We start from the raw sequence: 24,561 nt of genomic DNA, 5'->3' as shown, positions 1-24,561 counted from the left end.
TTAGTACATCGGATTGATTTATTTTTTCCTCCTAAAATAAAGAACAAATAAAATTGTCATCATAATTTTGTTAACCTTTTACTCCAATTTGGAAATGATAATTTTCATATCTATTTTATAAATATAATTAAAGCTCAATAGTTAAACGAAGTACACTGATAAAAGTTGGCGAAGTCATATCTTAGGGGTCATTTAATCTAGAAGCAAGTTATGCAAAATTAATAATGTGAATTTTAATGCAAGATTAGTAATATAAGAATTGTAATGTATAAATAGAAATGTAAAGATCATTTAATGTTTTGATTTGTTATACTCCTATCAATTTTAGTTTGCACTATTTTCATAATAGTTTAATTTAAAAAGAATGATGTATAATTGTTATGGTACATTTGCGATCACAATTTTGAAAGTTTTTTTTTAAAAAAAAAAAAAAATTATGTATCAAGTGAAGCTGGTTTTGGAGTTCCTCAGTGATGAACAACAAAGATGACGAGTCTGATTGAAATCCATTCAATTGAAATCGTGAGGACAATACGAGGCATTTGTCTGAGAGGGATTACTCCATTTAGCCTTATTCCTTTTTCTGCTTTTCTTATCGACAATTTTCTTATATCATTAAAATATTTAGTTGAGGCATTTTTCTAACTTAAGTATGCTGTGTTACAATGAGCAGTTAAAACATTTTTGATTTAGTAAAAAGATTAATTGTTGTGATCGACATGCCTTAAAAAAGATTATAAGCATTGAGATCCAAATAATCCTTTTTTTGGATTGTAAGTATTAAAAGTTTTGAACATTTTCTTTTCATAATGCAATTCTAATCTGCATTAGCTAATAAAATTAATTAACCATCAATAAAGAAAATAGTCAAACAGATAACAATCAAGCCAACTTTTGGAAGTTATTTTTCTAACAATTATAGCAATTGACATAGTAAAACCACAAATAGAAATAAAAGATAGTAGTAATAAACAACAATGGAAAAAAATTAACAGAATACAAGCAAGTACTGATTGAATTACCACAGTATACAATAACTGAAAGAAAGTGGAGAAAGAGTTTATTGTAGAGGAATGCAAGAAAAAAAGAAAAATATTTTTAGAAATTCCGAAAGAAGTACAAGGATCAAATTACAACAACATATCATATAAGAGTAAAAAAGTTACAACAACCACTTTCTTTCACTTATTCTATAATGTGGTAATTCAACCATTGCTTGCTTGTATTCTGTTAATTTTATTTCTTTCGTTTGTTTGTTACTATCTTCTATTTTTATTTGCGGTTTTTACTATGTCAATTGCTATAATTGTAAGAAAAATAACTTCCAAAATTTCGCCTATCGTCAGATTTTTCCCCTCAAAATAGGTCTGGAAAATACAAAAGTAAAAAAATTATGATGAAAATACTATAAAAATAAAGAAAGAAATATATTGATAGCAAAAATAGTAAATGTAGTAACTAATAGTAATAATAAATTGAAGAATCAAATAATAATAGAAAAATAATAATGATGCTGATTAGGAGAAGAAGGAGCAGATAGGATGCTCAAAACCAGAACTATGCTCTCCGTAGAAAAGAGAGAAAACACTCGACTACTCATTAATCTTCTACCCTAATTCTCAACTTCTATACTCTCCTATTTAGGGTCATGTCTTCGTTGAGCCGAAGATGTATCATGTGTTGTCTAATCATTTCTCCCCAATTTTTATCAGTATATCTCTACCTCTCCTTAGACCTAACACTGCTAATCCCTCGAACCTCCTCATTGGGGCATCTGTGCTCCTCCTCTTTCCATGCCTGAACTATCTCAGTCTCACTTTTCACATCTTGTCCACCATGGAGGTCACTCCCACCTTGTCCCGTATATCTTTGTTCCTAATCTTATCTCTCCTAGTATTCCCACACATTCATCTAATGTGAGTTCTTGACTAGTCAACTTTCTGTCCCAAACAATATAGTTGGTCTAGCAACAACTCTATAGACATACCTTTAAGTCTCGCTGACACATTCTTATCACATATGACACCGGTTGCGAGCCTCCATTTATCCATCCGTTCTAATACGATGTATGACATTATCATTGATCTCCTGATTTCCATGATTTATTGACCCAAGATACTTGAAGCTTCACCTCGTGGGGATAACCTGTGTACTGGTCTACATCCGCCTCATGTTTTAGTCCTGCTCAACCTGAAACCTATAGACTCTAGGGTTTGTCTCCAGACATCCAGTCTGTCGTTTACTGCGCCGTGAGTCTTGTCAATCAAGACTATGTCAACAACAACGACCTAGTGAAATCCCACTAGTTGGGTCTGGGGAGGGTAGTGTGTACGCAAACCTTACCCCTACCTCGGGGGGTAGAAAGACTATTTTCGATAGACCCTCAGCTCAAGAAGACGAAAAGACGAGGAAAATAGGTAATATATCAGTGTAGACATGTAATTTTTGACCAGCCACGTCTTCATGCTATATTAGCAGTTTCACATATTTTATATATTTATTTGAGTTATTTGAATTTTTCTAGGATTCTAATAAACTAATTTTATTGTTATTTTATTTAGTATTTTTAAAAAAAAATCGAAAACACAAAATAGTTTCAAGTCTGTTTAATTTAAGGTTAATTAGTACTTAATGTAGTAATACTATTTTCACCTATTTTTATCTATTTTAATTTTCATATAATCTTGGAAAATACCAAAAAATAGTTTCACATATTATTTATTTTAGTTATGTATTTTATAGTATAGATTTTACATTATCTGTAGAAAAAAGAATTAAGATTTTGGGTTGGAAAGGCCAAATTTCGGACAGCCCTACACCATTACCTCATGGACCCAACCCACCTTTTGAGCCCAAATTCGGATGGCCCATTTTTCTTAGCCCATACAACCCCCATCAGATTTTATAACCCTGAACCCTAATTAATTCTCTATATACACAAAAGATCCTAAGACCTAAGAGACGGGAGCCATTTTTTTTGGGACCTTACTTCCCCAACCAAAATCCTAATACACCCCTCCTCTTCAAAGCCAGCGCCGCTGCCTTCAACCAGTCAGCGCCCGCCCACAAACGACTAGAGCTAATGGACTAGAGAGCGGCAGCGCACAAGTAGAGAAAGAAGGAGCCGCCGGCCAACCTCCCGCATCTAAACTCAGCGCCCATATCTCTCTCACACACCAGTTGACCCCTTCTTCTTCTAACCACCAAAAGCAGCCGCAGCACACAAGCGAGAGAAAAGAGGAGGAGCATTCGTTTTTCTTCTTGAACAACAACAGCAACAGAAGAACTCCTCTCTTCACCCAGCTGCTTCGCCGCCGTCAACCATCCTCCAACCCGCCGCTCCCTTACCACCAAACGCCGGAATCCGGCGAGTTAGCAGCCACCGGTGCTGCTGCTATCTCTCTCCCCTCATTACTGTCGCGCCACCCCCTTCTTCTCACTCCCTTCTCCTCACACCTTCACCCAACGAACCAGACCTTCTTTATCTCCTTCACCAGCGAAAACACCATAACCATATTTGTTCCTCTTCGTCTCTCCAAAAACAGAGCAACAAGGCTCGATAAGTTACGCCGCACAACCCCGAAAGATCTGAATTGGTCTACTATTTGTGCTTCAGTACTCTCCTGTTCGAGTAGGATTTGAGGTTGCCGGAAGGTTTTCCGTTCGAGGTCTCCGTTCAACTTTCCGGTCCAGGCTTTGTTCCACAGTCACGTTTCAAAGTTTTCAAACAATCACGGTTAGATTCCGTTTTGAGGTCCATTTCTTAACATACTCTCCAATTTTATTGACCTTGTATGCCCATGAATTTTGTTTGACTGATTATTTGAGACAATGCTATTCATTTTGTTCTTGGTATGATTCTGTGTTATATATGCTTGCATTTGTATAGATCTTCTGAGTTTGGTTTAAATATTTTGCTGTTGATGTATCATGGTGTGTAATCTCAACTAAAGTTGTTACCGTGTTTTGAGCAACTGCTCCATTTGGTCGATAACATGAAGGTGAACTAAGTTTTAAGGTACTTTTTTTTTTGAAAAAAAGACGAGTTAAGAAAATTAAAACGCAGAGGTTCAAGTTGAAAAACAAACGAGGCCATGGGATTTGCGGGTTAAAATAAAAGTAAATTAGGCCAAAATGATATTAGGTTGAGTAACCATTTCAATTGAATTTTGCTTGGCAGGTGGCATTTGAGTTGCATATTTTTAAATCTTATTTATCAATGTGATTTTTGGTCGTTAAGAGTGTGCTTAGGTTGTTGGTACACGTGGGTAGGCAAACTTTTCCGGCGTGTAAGTAATCATCGTGGCTATGGGTACGGTTTCCGTGGCATAGTCATGATACATAATCCCCAATTCGGGTGCACATCTTATGTGACCCGACCATAACTTCAATTAATAATAAAATAAACATGTTGTAGAATATGGGTACGGTTCCCGTGATGCGATTCGTGATGTGTACAAAAACGACAAGTGTACGACAATCGTGACTTGTTCTAGAAATAATTTCATAAATATTAAAAGCAGTTAAAAGGAATAAAATGCACATAGGTTTTAAATATGTATTAATCAGATAATTAGGCCAATTAATAATAGTTGAGCGACTGTGCTAAAACCACGGAACTCGGGAGTGCCTCACACCTTCTCCCGGGTTAACCGAATTCCTTACCCGGATTTCTGTGTTTCGCGGACTGTTAAATAGAGTCAAACTTCCTCGATTCAGGATTTTAAACCAGTGACTTGGGACACCATAAATTATCCCAAGTGGCGACTCTGAATTTGAATATAAATAATCCCCGTTTCGGTTATTGTCACTTTAATTGGAAAAACTCCCTATCCCTGCGGGAAAAAGGAGGTCTGACAGCTCTGGCGACTCCGCTGGGGACAGAACTCAGAACTTCTGGTTCAAGGTTCAAGAATTCGAGCTTAGAATAACTGTTATACTTGGCTTTCGTTTTTCAATTGATTTTTACGTGTTTGAGCCTAATGTGCTAATTGCCGCCTTTTACCGCTTTGATATTCTGTTAATTGTATATAAACTGTTACGAAACCCTTTTTTTCTCTGAGTCTTCTAAATCTTCTGGGAAGTGCACGCTGGCGTGACTTCTTTTCTGTTAGTGTCATACCCTAATCTAGAACGAGGATCGGATCAGTTACAAAGCGGGATGGCCTTTTGGTTACCGGTACGTTGCCCCTCCTCGGCTCAAGTTGTCCGCTCGGGCAAGCCAGTTCTAGAACAATACACCCAGGTTTTAAAACCTAGAATAACATAGTCTTATGCCGGATCCCTAGTAGGCACGTTTGTTTGCATCATATGCATTTGACTTTGGGGACTCAGCACAGGGGTTGGGTCCGTCTAGGACAGGTGTACCCAAAAATAAAAGACCATTCTAATGCATCCTATGTGCTACATGTTGCATTCTTCAAGGTTAAGAAGGTCATTTGGCGGACCAATGATGGTTGAGGGTAAATGAGAAAAAAAGAGGGTGAAGTGTGAAAATGAAGCAAGTAGGCCCCAGTTATGTTTTTCTTTCACATTTTTTTTTAAAGAAAAAGACCCAAAAAAAGAAAATAAAAATATACAAAAATATTTTACATTTTCCATCATTTTTTTTCCAGTAAAGACAAAAGTATGTTTTCTCCAAATCAATTATTTTCTTTTAATTTTCTTCCGTATCCACTTTTTCCGAACTACGCATACCTGATTCTCGTCTTTCGGGGCGGGATACGTAGGCAGTCCACATAGGGTCCGATCTTCTTAGTGAGTCTTAGGTTCTTGGCTTTGAGGCTCGTAGCCAAATCTTGCATCTCTAACCACTTTTTGCCACATCAGTCGTTTCGCAAAATAGGGTTATTTTGCAAAGTGGTTTGTTTAATTGTGTCTGGAGAGTCTTCAATCCACAATTAGGTGTCTCTTTACTTTAAGGTCCGTCCTTGTCGAGTTTGCATGTCTAGCCACTATTGGCCACATCGGCTGTTCTTGCAAAATGAGGCCATTTTCGCAAAAGTGGTTCAATGACCCATGTCTTAGAGTTCTAAGTCCACAACAAGATGTTCTCTTTATTTAAGGTCCATTGTGTTGAATTTGCATGCTTAGACATTTTTTGTCCACATAGGCCATTTCTACAAAAGGGGTCATTTCTGCAAAGTAATTTTTCCATGTCTTAGAGGTCACTTTTGTTGAGTTTGCACTTCTAGCCCACCTTTTGGCCACATAAGTCATTTTGCAAAAATAGCCTCAATCATATCTTGCATGTGTCCAATAGGAAGTTTTATTATCTTACATAGTGTTCTAAGTCTTTAACTCTATTTGGTCTTATTTTTCTCATACAGGCGTGGATCTACTTACCAGAGCTTGAGCATGACGGACGCCCAAGGACCCTCTTAGTCAGGACCGTTGCATCCAGGAGTTGCTTAAGGAGATTTTTTTTTTATGTTTTGAGTCTGTTTTCTTTTGTTGTCTTGTACTTTATAGTCATGGTCAGTAGTACTGATTCTTTTAGTTGGTGTCAGAGTTTGTCGTAGTATAGTTGAGTTTGTCAAGTCTCTCGTTGTCGTATTTCCTGTTTTATATTTGAAAACCGAAAAAAGAGTTGTAAATGAAAAATCCAAAAATATTTTTGTTTCTTAGTTTATTTTGTCCATTACTTTTCCAGAACTACGCTTGGTCTGATTCATGTGTAACATGATACGTAGGCAACCTACATAGGGTTCGATCGAATCATTTCTTAAAATTAAAAGAAAAAGAAAAAAAAGAAACAAAAAAAAAGAAGGCGAAATTATGGGATGTGAGAAATAAGAGGAAAGAAAAGAGTGATAATTAAAAAAAAAAGATGAAGGAAAATGAGCAAGCCAAGAAGTGCTAGAAAAGAAAAGAAAAGATTGAAATGAACAAATTGGGATGATGCCAAGTGACCTTGTGACCTCGAAGTCATTCTTGAACCGTTAATTGTTGTTAGGTGCATTGCACGCAATGTGATATTTTTAGCTGTTAAATGCCTTAACGCTAACATGATGACTTCATTTTGTTCCTCTTTGTTATCTTCATTATAGCAGAAGGGTGGTTGGTTTGTGGTTCTTAACTGGTAACTCTTCCATACAACACAAGGTCAAAGAGCAAGGTAGCCATGACTAGCAAAGACTTGGACACGGGTGTTATTGATCCGTCTAAGGAGATTGTTGAGTCAGAATCTGAGTTGAAAGAAGAGGTCTTAAGGTTGAAAGGACAGATGGCCGAAATATACCAAGCCTGGATTAGTGGGCGTCCTTCACCATCAGTTCCTGCTAACTACACTGAAAGCCTCGTCACCATTCCGCCACTATCACAAATCCAGCTTCCTACTGCTGCTGATATCTCCCCACAACCTTTTCACACTCCACCCGCCTAAACCACCTCATATCCCGCTTCTTTGACCACTCATGTTTTTGTAACTCATCCACCAGCTACCTTTCCTCGATCCTCTAGCGAGACTGTGTTCAAAGTCCCCGATGCCCAACACTATGCTCCAGAACCAACTTTCAAGGTCTCGGATCCATACTCTCACGCTCCTCATTTTGAGCTTCCCAATGAAACTGAAAAGCCTGCTAAGACAGTGGAGCAATATGAGATATCCAAGAAGGTGAAAATCTTAGAGTAGTCTTTAAGAAACATGCAAGGGATAGGGAGCCAGGTGAGCGTGTCTTACAAAGATTTGTGCTTGTTTCCTGACGTCCAACAGCCTGCTGGGTTTAAGATGTCAAAGTTTGATTTGTATGACGGACATGGCGACCCCGTGGCCCATTTGAGAGGTTATTGCAGTAGAATAAGAGGCGTTGGCCGGAAGGACGAGCTATTGATGGCATATTTTAGTCAAAGTCTGAGTGGTGCACCGTTGGAATGGTACACCCGCCAGGACAACAACAGGTGGTACACTTGGGATGACTTGGCCCAGGCTTTCGCTTGTCATTTCCAGTACAACGTAGAAATTGTCCCAGATCGCCTATCCTTGACTAAGATAGAGAAAAAGTCTAGTGAGAGCTTTAGGGAGTATGTTTTCCGGTGGAGAGAACAGGCGGCACGGGTCAACCCTCCAATGGAAGAAGACAAGATGGTCGAGTACTTTCTTCAAGCTCAAGAGCCAACATACTTTGGGCATTTGATCTCGGCTGTGGGTAAGCCTTTTTATGATGTGGTAAAAATGGGAGACGCACTTCCTAGTTTGAGTCATTGGAGTTTCACCCCTAGGAGACGCACTTCCTAGTCTGGGTCTTTCAGGATATACCTTTAGGAGACGCACTTCCTAAATTGAGAGTTCATCCCTAGGAGACGCACTTCCTAGCTTGAGTCAACGGTGTTTCACCCCTTGGAGACGCATTTCCTAGTCTGGGTCTTTCAGGATACACTTTTAGGAAACGCACTTCCTAAATTAAGATTTCACCTTTAGGAGACGCACTTCATAGTTTGGGTCATTTAAGTTCAGCCCTAGGAGACGCACTTCCTAGTTTGGTACATTCAAGTTTCACCCCTAGGAGACGCACTTCCTAGTCTGGGTCTTTTAGGATATTCTTTCAGGAGACGCACTTCCTAATTTGAGAATTCACTCCTAGGAGACGCACTTCCTAGTTTGGTTCATTTAAGTTTCACCCGTAGGAGACGCACTCCCTAATCAAGGTTTTTTAGGAGACGCACTTCCTAAATTGAGATTTCACCCCTAGGAGACGCACTTCCTAGTTTGGTTCATTCAAGTTTCACCCGTAGGAGATGCACTTCCTAATCTGGATCATTCAAGTTTTATTTTTAGTAGATGCATTTGCTAGTCAAATTTTCTTGGTTTTATTCACAGGAGACACACATCCCAGTCAAGTCTTTAGTTTACTCTCATCATTGCATCAATAGCATAAGTGATTTACAGTTTTGCTAACAACTCACAAATCTTTCGAGTGCAAACTAGGGCAGAAAATTTTGTTTGTTTTGTTGTTTTGATTGCAAGCACCCACCTGGATAACGAGAGAATTCGTTTAGGAATTATTTAAAGTTTCAAGTCAGTAGCAGGCACCCACCTAGAGAACGAGGGAAGTTATTTCAGAATTCAATTCAAGTTAGAAGTAGCAGAAACTCGCCTCAAGAATGCGAGTCAACAGTCCGAGATGAAAAAAATAAGAAGAAGAAGAAGTCTCAATAAAGAAAAAAAGAAGTGAATCCAAAATGCAATATTAGAGAAAGATGTGAACTGCTCAAGACGTGGCTAAAGTCAAGAGCACGGCGCGTCCGGTTTTGATCCGAAGAAGCTGTTGAAGAGTGAATCAGCACCTGCAGCTAGCAAGCATCAAGGTTCAACTCAAAGTCTGCATGAAGAAGCGTTCAAGACTCAAGATCAAGCTTCAGAAAACTTATAGATAGGAATCTTGTAACTCATAGCTGACAGGCTTAGTTAGTCTTTTTCATTTTTGATTTTGATGTAATAACAGGACCGCGGACCGGAACCTCGATGAAACGGAACCTCACTCTACTCTCTCATCCTCCCCACACATTCCATCACCTTATTCACTTCTAAACTACACGTGGCCTGAATCCTTTATAGCCAAGGATATGTAGGCAGCTTAGATACCAGGGCTCGGTCACATTCTCCTTTCTCTTAGTTTTTGGTCTCTCTAAATAAGGGTCGGGTCAAAAAAACGGTCTCGTCGTTTTTGTCTGAAAACTCTTCGCGTTTCCAGTCAAAGAGGGGCAGCTGTAGACATGTAATTTTTGACCTGCCATGTCTTCAAGCTATATTAGCAGTTTCACATATTTTATATATTTATTTGAGTTATTTGAATTTTTCTAGGATTCTAATATACTATTTTTATTGTTATTTTATTTAGTATTTAAAAAAAATCAAAAACACAAAATAGTTTCAAGTCTATTTAATTTAATGTTAATTAGTACTTAATGTAGTAATACTATTTTCACCTATTTTTATTTTCATATAATCTTGGAAGATACTAGAAAATAGTTTCATATATTATTTATTTCAGTTATGTATTTTATAGTATAGATTTTACATTATCTGTAGAAAAAAGAATTAAGATTTTGGGTTGGAAAGGCCAAATTTCGGACAGCCCTACACCATTACGCCATGGACCCAACCCACCTTTTGAGCCCAAATTCAGATGGCCCATTTTCCTTAGCCCATACAACCGCCATCAGATTTTATAACCCTGAATCCTAATTAATTCTCTATATACACAAAAGATCCTAAGACCTAAGAGAGGGAAGCCGTTTTTTGGGGACCTTTCTTCCCCAAACAAAACCCTAATACACCCCTTCTCTTCAAAGCCAGCGCCACTGCCTTCAACCAGCCAGCGCCCGCCCACAAACGACCAGACCTAATGGCCTAGAGAGCGGCAGCGCACAAGTAGAGAAAGAAGGAGCCACCGGCCAACCTCCCGCATCTAAACTCAGCGCCCATCTCTCTCTCATACACTAGTTGACCCCTTCTTCTTCTAACCACCAAAAGCAGCCGCAACACACAAGTGAGAGAAAAGAGGAGGAGCATTCGTTTTTCTTCTTGAACAACAACAGCAACAGAAGAACTCCTCTCTTCACCCAGCTTCTTCGCCGCCTTCAACCATCCTCCAACCCGCCGATCCCTTACCACCAAACTCCGGAATCCGGCGAGTTAGCAGCCACCGACGCTGCTGCTATCTCTCTCCCCTCGTTACTGTCGCGTGCCACCCCCTTCTTCTCACTCCCTTCTCCTCACACCTTCACCCAACGAACCAGACCTCCTTCATCTCCTTCACCACCGAAAACACCATAACCATATTTGTTCCTCTTCGTCTCTCAAAAAACAGAGCAACTAGGATCGATAAATTACGCCGCACAACCCCGAAAGATCTGAACGTAGAGTTTTGGTCTACTCTTTGTGCTTCAGTACTCTCCTGTTCGAGTAGGATTCGAGGTCGCCGGAAGGTTTTCCGTTCGAGGTCTCCGTTCAACTTTCCGGTCCAGGCTTTGTTCCACAGTCACGTTTCAAAGTTTTCAAACAATCATGATTAGATTCCGTTTTGAGATCCATTTCTTAACATACTCTCCAATTTTATTGACCTTGTATGCCCATGAATTTTGTTTGACAGATTATCTGAGACAATGCTATTAATTTTGTTCTTGGTATGATTCTGTGTTATATATGGTTGCATTTGTATAGATCTTCTGAGTTTGGTTTAAATATTTTGCGGTTGATGTATCATGGTGTGTAATCTCAACTAATGTTATTACTGTGTTTTGAACAACTGCTCCATTTGGTCGATAACATGAAGGTAAACTAAGTTTTAAGGTACTTTTTTTTTTGAAAAATAGACGAGTTAAGAAAATTAAAACGCAGAGGTTCAAGTTGGAAAACAAACGAGGCCATGGGATTTGCGGGTTAAAATAAAAGTGAATTAGGCCAAAATGATATTAGGTTGAGTAACCATTTCAATTGAATTTTGCTTGGCAGGTGGCGTTTGAGTTGCATATTTTTAAATCTTATTTATCGATGTGATTTTTGGTCGTTAAGAGCATGCTTAGGTTTTGGATACACGTGGGTAGGCAAACTTTTTCGGCGAGTAAGTAATCATCGTGGCTATGGATACGGTTCCCGTGGCATAGTCATGATACATAATCCCCAATTCGGGTGCACATCTCATGTGACCCGACCATAACTTCAAATAATAATAAAATAAACATGTTTTAGATCGCGGGTACGGTTCCCGTGACGTAATTCGCAATGTGTACAAAAACGACAAGTGTACGACAATCGTGACTTGTTATAGAAATAATTCCATAAATGTTAAAAGTAGTTAAAAGGAATAAAATGCACATAGGTTTTAAATATGTGTTAATGAGATAATTAGGCCAATTAATAATAGTTGAGCGACCGTGCTAAAACGACGGAACTGGAGAGTGCCTTACACCTTCTCCCGAGTTAACAGAATTCCTTACCCGGATTTCTGTGTTTCGCTGACTGTAAAACAGAGTCAAACTTCCTCGATTCGGGATTTTAAACCGGTGACTTGCGACACCATAAATTATCCCAAGTGGCTACTTTGAATTTGAATATAAATAATTCTGTTTCGGTTATTGTCACTTTAATTGAAAAAACTCCCTATCCTTGCGGGAAAAAGGAGGTGTGACAATCAGTACCATAAATAAAAACCATAGAAAAAAATAACATCATCACAAGAATCAGAAAATAGATGAAAAGCAAAACAATAACTAGTAGATATAGCCCATCATTAAAAGAAACGAAAGAGTGGTATGAACTCAACATTAACCACTAGCAGTCTAAGACTAAATCCTAACAGGCTAGCCTCACTCTGGAGCGCCGTAGAAATATGCACAACTACCTCCTAACCTACAACCTTAATGCTCGACCTCCACAACTTCTTGTCTAGAGCCATGTCCTCGGTACTGACGCCATGCCATGTCCTGCCTGATCACCTCTCCCCAATACTTCTTAGCCGCCCTCTACCTCTCCTCGTACCCAACAGACCAGCCGCTCACACCTCCTTACTGGGGCATCTGAGCTTCTCCTCTAAACGTGCCGAACCATTTGAGCCTTGCTTCCCGCAGCTTGTCCTCCATGGGGGTCATCCCACTTTCTCCCAAATATCTTCATGCCTAATCTTATCCATCTTAGTGTGCCCGCACATCCACCTCAACATCCTCAATCAAGACTATGTCATCTGTAAAAAAAAATATCATGGTACCTCCCTTTGGATATGTCGTGTCAATTTATCGATCACCAAGTCAAATAAAACGAAGCTAATAGATGATCCCTGGTGCAACCCCTTCTCAAGTGGGAAATGCTTCAAGTCTCCTCTTGCTGTTCTCACTCGGATATTTGCTCCATCATACATGTCCATAGACGTTTTAGTAAACTGTATTTGTAAAATAACTCTGGAGAAGATAAAATAACATATAAACAGAAATATAAACGAAACAGAATTTAATCCGAGCCCACTGAATTAACAGTGTTTCCTTAAGGAATTTAACCCCCTCCTAGTACCTAAGGTTGTGGATTATTTCCTCCCAGGATAGAACGAATTACACACTAGTGTAGTGGTACTTCAAACCCCAGTGTTTCAACGAACACAAAGATCAGTAGAAGATCACACTTACTGTTGCTTTCTTAGTAGTTAAAACATTGCAGAAGAAAGGAGGAGAAGTCAGAAATTCGTATGGAAAATATGAGAGAATGGACAACTTATTTATAGCCCCAACCTGTTGATTTCAAACGAAGAGATGTTAGTTACGTAAAACGGCCACAACATAAATGGCCATTTACGCAAATTAAAACCTGCAGAGGAAACGTTTTTCGTTACAGAAAACAGACGGGCAGAGTCAATGAAACGAATAACTTGCATTATTAATCTTCCGTTACAAACACGGATATTTAATAATATTACGTTAATATTTACTATTAACAAATAAATTTAGTCCAAAAAATTAATCAATCAATCGATCATTTGACCAAATCCAAATCCAAATTCGAAGCCGAAGACGAAACCGAGCCAAGCGAGTGACGACGACAGCTGTAACGACCCGACCGGTCGTTTTGAGCTCTAGCGCGGTGTTCAGCAGTCTGAGGCCAAGAGCAGCTTCATTTTAGGTATTATGACTTGTACGCGTGGTCGGAATTGAATTGCGGGAAGTTCAGAGTTAATTTGGAGAGAGAATTCTCATTTCAGAAGCTTAAAGTTGAAAGAATTAACTAGGATTGGATTTTTGAGTAAACAACCTCGGAATCGGGATCTGAAGGCTCCAGCAGGTTCGTATGATGATATCGGACTTGGGCATATGCCCGGATCGGGTTGTGGATGACCCAGGAGCGTTTTGGCGCCCATTGTGGAAGTTAGCATTTAGGAAGAAAATTCATAAGTTTGGCTTGAAGTGTATTTCAGTGTTATCGATGTCGGTTTGGGATTCTGAGTCTGGGAGTAGCTCTGTATGGTGATTCTGGAGTTGGGAGCGCGATCGGAAGTGAATTCGGAGGTCCGTAGGTCATTTTGGAGCCATTTGGCTAAAGATAGAAAATTGAAGGCTTTTGAAAAAGTTTGACCGGAAGTGGACTTTTTGATATCGGGGTCGGATTCCGATTCCGGAAGTTGGAGTAGGTCCGTAATGTCAAATATGACTTGTGTGCAAAATTTGGAGTCAATCGGACGTGATTTGATAGGTTTCGGCATCGAAAGTAGAAGTTTGAAGTTCTAAAGTTCATAAAGCTTGAATTGGAGGTTGATTCATGATTTTAGCATTGTTTGGTATGATTTGAGGCCTCGAGAAGGTCCGTGTTATGTTATGGAGTGGGTAGGTGTGTTTGGACGGGGTCTCGGGGGCCTCGGGTGTGTTTCGGGTTGTATCACGCTCTTATTTGATGTTTCAACGTCGTTTCTTTGGACATAAAGGGGTACCATATTAAACAAATGAGCTCCAAATTAAGTTTTATTGAACCATTAGATCCGTATCGTAATTATGGAGCCACAGCAAAAAAAATCGTCGAATTTGGACATCGTATGAGGGAGTTATGCTCATTTACGTGTCGGGAAAAAGTGCTGGTTGTTGTCATAACCGCAGATGCGGTCATTTTTCCGCAGATGCGGTCATTTTTACGCACAAGGTGACGAGAGTCCGTGCGTAGCTACTATTATGCTATTGTCCGGGTAGTCTAGGACCCAAAAGCATGCTATACTTGGATGAATTGTAAACTTATTGACAGCTCGAATTGCTTAAATCACATCGAATTAATAAATAATTTCAAAAAGGATTAAACTTCTTTTCTTACATTGTTAAAAGAGAAAGTGGCTTTTATTTGAATAAATATTCTCCGATAAATTCTTAATTGGCTATCTGAGCATGTATTTCTATGTGTACCTGCATCGCACGTATGATTCACGAGCAGGGGGATTGTTTATTTCATGTTGACCGCGTCGCATGGATAGTTCGCGAGCGGGGTAATAGATGCATCTATGGTTCGCGCCGTTTGACCCTCGGCAGTGCACTGTTTATTTTCTGTTGGAGCGGGCCGTACGCCTCGGCATGATTTGCGCATGCTTGTATTGCTGCCTTGAACTTATTGAAGTTGTTATTGCCTCTTCATGGCTTGAGAATATTTGGATAAATAATGAAAAGGAATTTTGAGAAACTCCCTATAAAAGAAATAATTGTTTACTTGTTTCCTCCTATTGGATTAAAAATCATGTTTATAAGAGTACACGATTTAATGAATTGTTGTTATCATTATTGGACCACTAGTTAGTGTCGAAGTCGACCATCTCGTCTCTACTTCTTCGAGATTAGACGGGATACTCATTGAGTACACGTTGTTTTCGTACTCATACTACACTTCTGTGCATTTTTGTTGCACAGGTATATATAACTCTAGTGGCCTACTGGGCGTAGCAGCACGGATGATTTTAGGGACTAGGTGAGGTGCATTATTCGAGGCGGCCCGCAGCTAGTATAGTCCCTTCCAGTATATTGTATTTACTTTCTGTCCACTGTATTTCGGACGGATGTTGTATTATATTATTTCTTAGAAATTGCTCATGCACTTGTGACATCAGGTTCTGGGATGGTTTTGAAATATTTTGTATTAATTGCTTATTATTTAATTTGAATTGAAGCAGTTGTCTCTTTACTTATGAAATTAGAAGGAAAATCTGGGTTTTCAAAATTGTCTAAATTGGAATCTAATATTCATTTTAGTTGGTTTGCTTGACAGCAGTGTCCGGCGCCATCACGACCCTCAGTGGATTTTGGGTCGTGACAACATGGTATCAGAGAACTAGGTTCCTAGGGTCTCACGAGTCATGAGCAAGTCTAGTAGAGTCTCGCGGATCGGTACGGAGACGTCTGTACTTATCCTCGGGAGGCTGCAGGACCGTTAGGAGTACTTCCCTTCTTGATTCCTTATCATGCGATTTGATCCTTGGAGGCGTATGCCTTTAATTCATTCCTACTCAATCTTACGCGACGCGAACTGCTTGTTATAAATCGAGAATCGAAGAACCGTAATGGTACTACAGATGTGATACGGGATGTTTCTCCCGGTATAGCTGATCAGATTATTATCGTCGCTTTGTAGAAGGATATTTTATTGTTTCAGCCTAGTAGCGGTACTTTTGAGGGCTCTAAGGCTAGGCACAAGTTGCCATAATGCTTGCGAACGATGTTCCGCAGTATTGATATGATGGTAGGACGTCTGCCTACGTGACGGGGCAGTGAATGACTTGAAAGGAGGTTTACTCAGTGCATAATCAAGAGATTTAGTATTTTATTCCCGGCAGGGGAAAGGCAATCGGACTAAGAATGGTCAGATGTGGGCTGGTGGAGTAATGAGACTTGGTATTTGCAAGCGTGGTGGAGCTTTCTTCTATGATGGGGTGTCGTTGTCCTAATTGAACATACTAAGTTTGTCGGTGTTATGATCTTCCACAATTCGCCTTTCGGGGCAAGATATTGTGAAACAATATTGGAGATACAGCTGTCAGATTATCGCAGGGTGCGGTGGTTTAGGATTGAATCAGTATTTCAAATGTTGACGGTTCGAGAAAGATGACCTTCAGAATGGTTTAAAGTTAGCAGCAATTGTGGGTTCAAGTGCCACGAAGATAGATTTTATTTAAGGCAGCATCTGAGCAGTAAAGGATGAGGAAAGGCATGTGGGAAGTGTCAGGCGGTGGCTAAAATTTCTAGAAGGCCGAGTATAAGAGGCCAAGGGTCGAGTAGTCGATTAAAGGGATGAGTTTCGCCAAAGTCGGAGAGTGGGGGAGTTGCATATGGACATTAGGGTAGGATGACTATGCGCCTTAAGGAGAGTCGGGGATGACTTGGGAATTTTAGTGATTTGGTAATTGAGGTCTACAGATTTAATTTTGAGCATGGGCTATTATGCGGCAGGAGATTTGATATAACGGAAAGGAGCTGCTGGAAAAGAAGAAGGATACAACATTGCTTTCAACTGGAAGAATGTTGCCGCACGTTTAATTGATGTCCACGAGCGGTGAATGGACTTGTGCAGCTGGAGAGTGAGCTCGGACTCAGGATGGGTTATTGATGTCGTAGTGATTGTACCCCGTACAACAGCGTTGGAAGATGTCCGGGAGTGATTTCTACAGGTGGGTTATTCCTGTGAGTCGGTTAGCGGCCGCGTGGTTGGCGAGGCTTTTGCAAAGAATTCTAGTGGTTATACAGCGAAGATGTCGGTCGTGCAAATGTGGTTGATGATTCAGAGTATAAAAAAGGGGTTTTACAGTAAGATTCCAAGAATTTTGGCGGTTGATTGCGCAAGGTTACGTCAATAAGAGATAAAGAGTCCTGGTGAATGCCAGAGTTATGTAATAATGGCTTCAAGCTAAGTGGGAGAGTCCTACCGCCTATGATTGGGTTGCATGGTTAACTACTTGCGAGGTTTCTGGTTATTACCATATTGATGGGTTACTCCAGCTACGGGAAAAGAACATAAGTGGTAATTTGAGCAAAGGAATTGTTAAAGGTGTGCTATGGTTGGCCTTACTGGCTCATGTTCAGATTCGGAAGGGATTCAAGATTCGTGCTTTGTATAGATGCGGGTTCCAAGGGAAGTGATCCGGCTGGGTTCTTCGCCGAGAGGGTATTCATGTGATAGAAGATTCATGGAGTTTATTAAATTCGGGGCCAAGTCAGAGCGGGTGGCTCTCAGCAACGGTCCTAGTGAACTCCAAAGTTAAAGTGTGATGCCTAATGATTTCGAGACTATAGGTGCGGTTAAGCATCAAGCTTGATAGCAGCCTATGAGAAGAGGCACAGAATGTTCTATGATGTTTTAACTTGCGATGTAGCAATTGGGAGGTACGAAATGGTTCGTGGGATTTGAGACAGCATGGTCTCGTGATTCAGTGTCACTCGGGAAGAGTGTGGATGGAGTGTGTTAAGTGTTGAATGGGGTTATCATTGTTTCTATGGCAATCAAGGACAAATTGGAAGAAGAGGGATTGGTTAGCCATAGTCGAATTGGCATGTTGCTGGTAATGATCAGTTCTTTCAGCACGATCAAGTTATGCAAGTGAATTGTGATGGTGCGTGCGAGGCTTGTCGGCCGCCGTAGTTAGTGTTATTCAGAAAGTATTCTACCGTTGTGGCCTGTTATGTGGAGGTGGACCCCGGAAGGGCTATGGTGGTTTAGACCACTACTTAGAGATTTACATATTCTACGGTCATGAGAATTCACCTGTGTGTTGCTATGGTCCTCTTGAAGTGAGTTAAGTGGAAAGTTTTATATGATGAAGCGTCAATCTAACAGTGGTTCCGAAGCTATGATGAAAAACGAGTTCTATCGTATATTGGCATATTAAGTGCAGTGAGTGGTATGAAATTTGAAGTGAAGATCAAGGTAGCAATTCGGTGTTGACAAGGATGTCATGAGCTCGGATGAGCAGGAAAGGAGTTTCGATGTTTAAAGTAAGTTGGTTTTGTCATCAGCGTTACCTGAGATCAGTGTTTTGTAAAAAGGGCTTTGCATCCTGGTTAATGATGCTTGATCGCTTTTCAGCATTAGTGCGGCCGGTGGTTTGGAGGTACGACCCAGTTAATTGTTATGGTAAGTTGTGGGAGTGTGTCCCACAGGAAGATTGTATAAGTGTGGCAGGTAGTCACATGATTGATTAAAGACTTAAACCAAGTATGAAGGTTGTGATAATATCGTTGATTTGAGAATATATGCCTGGAGGGCACTTAGTCTATTGAGTCGTGGACTGCGGATGATTTCTCCGAGTATGATGGATGTTCTTATGTGTTATGAGCGGAAGAGGAGTTATTATGGAACTTTGAAAGGTAATTACCCTAGTTCAGCGCGATAAGAATCGGCTTGAGGTCGGTGGATGGATTCAAATGTGAATATGGGCTATATATCAGGCCAAACATGTTCAATTCAGTAATGCGCTCCTTATGGAGGAGTAGTCAGGGTGTTATTTTGTTGTCAGATATTTCATGTAGTGATACGTCGCGTCGTGTGAGTTGGGAGGTGGCTTGAGAAATTGCTTATGTGTTGAGGATCCGCGTAGAGATGATGTTATATGAGCAGGATGGCTTTTGAGATTTCAAATCGTATATCGCACCTCAGTTGTGCTTGAATTTTGTGGCTTCTGGCGCTATATATCTCCCCAAGGATGAAATTATGCACTTAGTGTGCTTGTGACCGAAATTCAGTATATTATTGAAATGAGCAATCTAGCTCGGTGCGTATCTCCTTATGCGAGTTTTATGGGTGGATCGGGTGGCACGCCGCCATGGTTATGTTGTTCGGATCGGGTTGCGCGCCGCAACAGTGTGAAGCTGAGTATAGTTCCCCGTATCTGTTTTTATGTGTTTTGTTTCCTATTTTATGAGGAAAGCTTATATTAGCTGTGTGCCCGCGTCGCATGTATAATTCGCGAGCAGGGTGTTTGTTTAATTAAGTCGACTGCGTCGCATGTATGATTCGCGAACGCTGTAGTTGAATTTCTTTCTCAAGGTTTGCTTTCCTTTATATCGCGTTCGATATGGTAGCATATTGGCACATTGTAGCATCATATGGGACTTTTGGTCATGTCGGGGTGGCTTATTACCTGAGCAGTTCGTACTGGGTGAGACGAGAACATTGAATTCGAGATCAGTGCAATCTGAGTATATGAAGTATATCAAGGAGCTAAGACCATTGTTTGGTTCAGAATGAGGTGATAGTTCTTGCCAGGAGTATAGACCCAATGAATTGTTGTTTCGGCAGTGGTTATTAAATTATACAGAACTCATCTGTCGTGTCGGTATTGTAAGAGTTAGAACAAGTCCTATGTATGTCATGCGGTGCAATAGGAGCATCAGATTCATGGAATTTCGATTAAATTGATCAGAGAATGTTATTGTGGTCCTATGAGTAAAATGGTGCAAGGTGTGAATTCAGCTAAGGTATGCAGTCACGTCTTGGTACTGCGTGTAGTGATTGATATGATGAGCGTATGTTGGAAACAGGCCTAGCATAGAATTCCGGATGTTGGAATTGGGCTCTAAGGCTTATTTGCTTGAATAAAAGGAAATATCTTCAGAATTGATCGAGCTAATGTGCTCAACTGAGTTGTGGTAGCACGGGAAGGTGCATGAGGTGTTAAACAGTGATTTCAGACTACTTCAGTATAGTTCTCAGCACGTTCGAGGACGAACGTATGTTTAAGTGGGAGAGAATGTAATGACTCGACCGGTCGTTTTGAGCTCTAGGGTGGCATTCAGCAGTCTGAGGCCATGAGCAGCTTCATTTAAGGTATTATGACTTGTACGCGTTGTCGGAATTGAATTGCGGGAAGTTCAGAGTTGATTTGGAGAGAGAATTCTCATTTCGGAAGCTTAAAGTTGAAAGAATTAACTAGGATTGGATTTTTGAGTAAACAACCTCGGAATCGGGATCTGAAGGCTCCAGCAGGTTCGTATGATGATTTCGGATTTGGGCATATGCCCGGATCGAGTTGTGGATGACCCGGGAGCGTTTTGGCGCCCATTGTGGAAGTTAGCATTTTGGAAGAAAATTCATAAGATTGGCTTGAAGTGCATTTCAGCGTTATCGATGTCAGTTTGGGATTATGAGTCTGGGAGTAGCTTCGTATGGTGATTTTGGAGTTGGGAGCGCGATCGGAAGTTAATTCGGAGGTCCGTAGGTCATTTTGGAGCCATTTGGCTAAAGATAAAAAATTGAAGGTTTTTGGAGAAGTTTGACCGGAAGTGGACTTTTTGATATCGGGGTCGGATTCCGATTCCAGAAGTTGGAGTAGGTCCATAATGTCAAATATGACTTGTGTGCAAAATTTGAAGTCAATCGGACGTGATTTGATAGGTTTCAGCATCGAAAGTAGAAGTTTGAAGTTCTAAAGTTCATAAAGCTTGAATTGGAGGTTGATTAATGATTTTAGCATTGTTTGGTATGATTTGAGGCCTCGCGCAGGTCCGTGTTATGTTATGGAGTGGGTTGGTGTGATTGGACGGGGTCTCGGGGGCCTCGGGTCTGTTTCGGGTTGTATCGCGCTCTTATTTGATGTTTCAACGTCGTTTCTTTGGACATAAAGGGGTACCATATTAAGAAAATGAGCTCCAAATTAAGTTTTTATTGAACCATTAGATCCGTATCATAATTATGGAGCCATAGCAAAAAGAATCGTCTAATTTGGACATCGTATGAGGGAGTTATGCTCATTTCCGTGTCGGGAAAAAGTGCCGGTTGCTGTCATAACCGCAGATGCGGTCATTTTTCCGCAGATGCGGTAATTTTTCCGCATATGCGGGACCCAGATGCGGTAATTTTTCCGCAGATGCGGAAACTGCTGGAGGCAGTGGGGTTCTTTTAAAAATCGAAGTTTGGCTCATTTTCACTTCATTTCTTCCATGGGAGCCGATTTTGGAGCAACTTTGGAGTGCCATTTTCATCACCAAGCATGAGGTAAGTGATCTCTACTAGTTTTGAGTATATACAAGGTTTATATATGGATTTAGACATTGAAATTTGTAGAAAACTTGGGGTTTGAGGGAAAACCTAGAAAACTAGTATTCTTGGATTTTGACACGATTTTGGGTATGGAATTTAGAGAAAATCATATATTTGAGTTCGTGAGGCTATGGGTAAACTTTATCTTCGAAAATTTTTGGATTCCGGGCACGTGGGCCCGAGGGCGTTTTTGTTAACTTTTCGATCGGGATTAGGAATTGTTATAAATTGGATTATAATGAGTACCTTAGCATACATTAATAGGTTTACATAATTATTGGCTAGTTTTGGAGCGTTGTGCATCGATTCGAGTCTTCGGAAGGGCGTGGAATGCCGGTTATGGATCTTCGGAGCGAGGTGAGTCTTCTTTCTAACCTTGTAAGAGGGAATTGTCCCCATAGGTAAATTAATTGGTTATGTGCTCCTATTTGTGGGGGCTACGTACGCACGAGGTGACGAGAGTCCGTGCGTAGCTACTATTATGCTATTGTCCGGGTAGTCTAGGACCCAAAAGCATGCTATACTTGGATATATTGTAAACTTATTGACAGCTCGAATTGCTTAAACCACATCGAATTAATAAATAATTTCAAAAAGTATTAACCTTCTTTTCTTACATTGTTAAAAGAGAAAGTGGCTTTTATTTGAATAAATATTCCCCGATAAATTCTTAATTGGCTATCTGATCATGTATTTCTATGTGTACCTGCGTCGCACGTATGATTCGCGAGCAGGGGGATTGTTTATTTCATGTTGACCGCGTCGCATGGATAGTTCGCGAGCGGGGTAATAGATGCATCTATGGTTCGTGCCGTTCGACCCTCGGCAGTGCACAGTTTATTTTCTGTTGGAGCGGGCCGTACGCCTCGGCATGATTTGCGCATGCTTGTATTGCTGCCTTGAACTTATTGAAGCTGTTATTGCCTCTTCATGGCTTGAGAATATTTGGATAAATAATGAAAAGGAATTTTGGGAAACTTCCTATAAAAGAAATAATTGTTTACTTGTTTCCTCCTATTGGATTAAAAATCATGTTTATAAGAGTCCACGATTTAATGAATTGTTGACATCATTATTGGACCACTAGTAAGTGTCGAAGTCGACCATCTCGTCTCTACTTCTTCGAGATTAGACGGGATACTCATTGAGTACACGTTGTTTTCGTACTCATACTACACTTCTGTGCATTTTTGTTGCACAGGTATATGTAACTCTAGTGGCCTACTGGGCGTAGCAGCACAGATAATTTGGGGACTAGGTGAGTTGCATTATTCGAGGCGGCCCGCAGCTAGTATAGTCCCTTCCAGTATATTGTATTTACTTTCTGTCCACTATATTCCGGACGGATGTTGTATTATATTATTCTTAGAAATTGCTCATGCACTTGTGACACCGGGTTCTGGGATGGTTTTGAAATGTTTTGTATTAATTGCTTATTATTTAGTTTGAATTGAAGCAATTGTCTCTTTACTTATGAAATTAGAAGGAAAATCTGGGTTTTCAAAATTGTCAAAATTGGAATCTAATTAAGTATTTTAGTTGGCTTTCCTGACAACAGTGTCCGGCGCCATCACGACCCTTAGTGGATTTTGGGTCGTGACAACAACGGCGCGAGACTTGCTTTCTTCTTAACTCTTTAAGAGCTAAAAGAAGAGCAATTGTTAATATACCCATCGAAAACCTTTTCCTCTTCCAATTTGGGAAAATGTCCTATTGTCAAGGAGGGAACCTTAAAATTTCATTTTTCCTCCATTTCCCATTCACCCTCTTTTAAGCTTATTTTAGCTTAAAAAACTTAACAATCCCCCACATGAATGGGCAATGGCTATATCACGGAAATATGCATGAAAAACTGTGTGATTCGCAAGCAAGGATTAGTCGCATCTGGATAAGTAGTTTCCCTTTGAACTTTCCGTAGTGAACTTATGTCGGATATACTCGGTCAATCGATAGATTTGATATCTTTGAACCGTCGAACTTTGGCGTATACCTAGACAACCATAAGTCACACAATTAACCCTTAACCGTCTTTGGTTCTCATTGTTGTGTTCATTTCAGCCACGAACATTGCCTGGTTCATAAGTGCGTAGAAAACTGGCCTTACAGAATTCTCCTTGAAGCGGCTAACACTTCACACTTACATAGGTGATTCCTAAACGTGTTATCCCGTAGATATACTATTTGATATACCCCGTATCAAATTTGGAAATCATTAAAGAGCCTTAATGTTTTATCCTTGGTACTGAACATTGTCTCATCACGAGAATGGACCAAAATTTTAGTTGACAATGTTAAACCGTCATTAATGACTTTATTTTATCTCCTTGAACCTAGATCTTGGGATCTCCAGTCTTCTAGGTAGAGTTTCCATCAAATGACTTGTTCTCGGCATACTCCCATTCCCCTCGATGATTTCTCAACTACCTCTCTAGTTAGGCCTTTTGTAAGTGGATCCGATACATTATCACTTGACTTTACATAGTCAATCGTGATAATTCCTCTAGAGAGTAGTTGCCTAACGGTTTTATCTCTTCATTGTATATGACGAGATTTACCGTTATACATAACGCTCCCAGCCCTTCCAATTGCCGCTTGACTATCGCAATGTATGCATCTTTGTGCCAACGGTTTGGGCCAAAATGGAATGTCTTTCAAGAAATTCCGGAGCCATTCAGCTTCTTCACCGGCTTTATCTAAGGCTATGAACTCAACCTCCATTGTAGAGCGGGCAATATAAGTTTGTTTGGACGATTTCCAAGATACCGCTCCTCCACCAATAGTAAATACATATCCACTTGTGGACTTAGAATCAGTTGAACGATGATCCAATTCACAGTTTCCCAGAACTCGTTTCATTGCCATCAAATGAGATTAACCTGGATTGCTCGTGTATCGACTCAATTTACTTATAGTACAAGCTATATCTGGTCGTGTATAATTCATGATATACATTAAGCATCCCAACACACGAGCATAATTCAATTGTGATATGATTTGGCCTTTGTTCTCTGCTAATGCAATATTCACGTCAATTGGAGTCATTGCAACTTTAAAGCCTAAGTGCTTGAATTTTCCAAGTA

Source organism: Nicotiana attenuata, unplaced genomic scaffold, assembly GCF_001879085.1.
Source record: "Nicotiana attenuata strain UT unplaced genomic scaffold, NIATTr2, whole genome shotgun sequence".
Lineage (NCBI taxonomy): Eukaryota > Viridiplantae > Streptophyta > Magnoliopsida > Solanales > Solanaceae > Nicotiana > Nicotiana attenuata.
Note: the sequence above shows the minus strand (reverse complement) of the source record.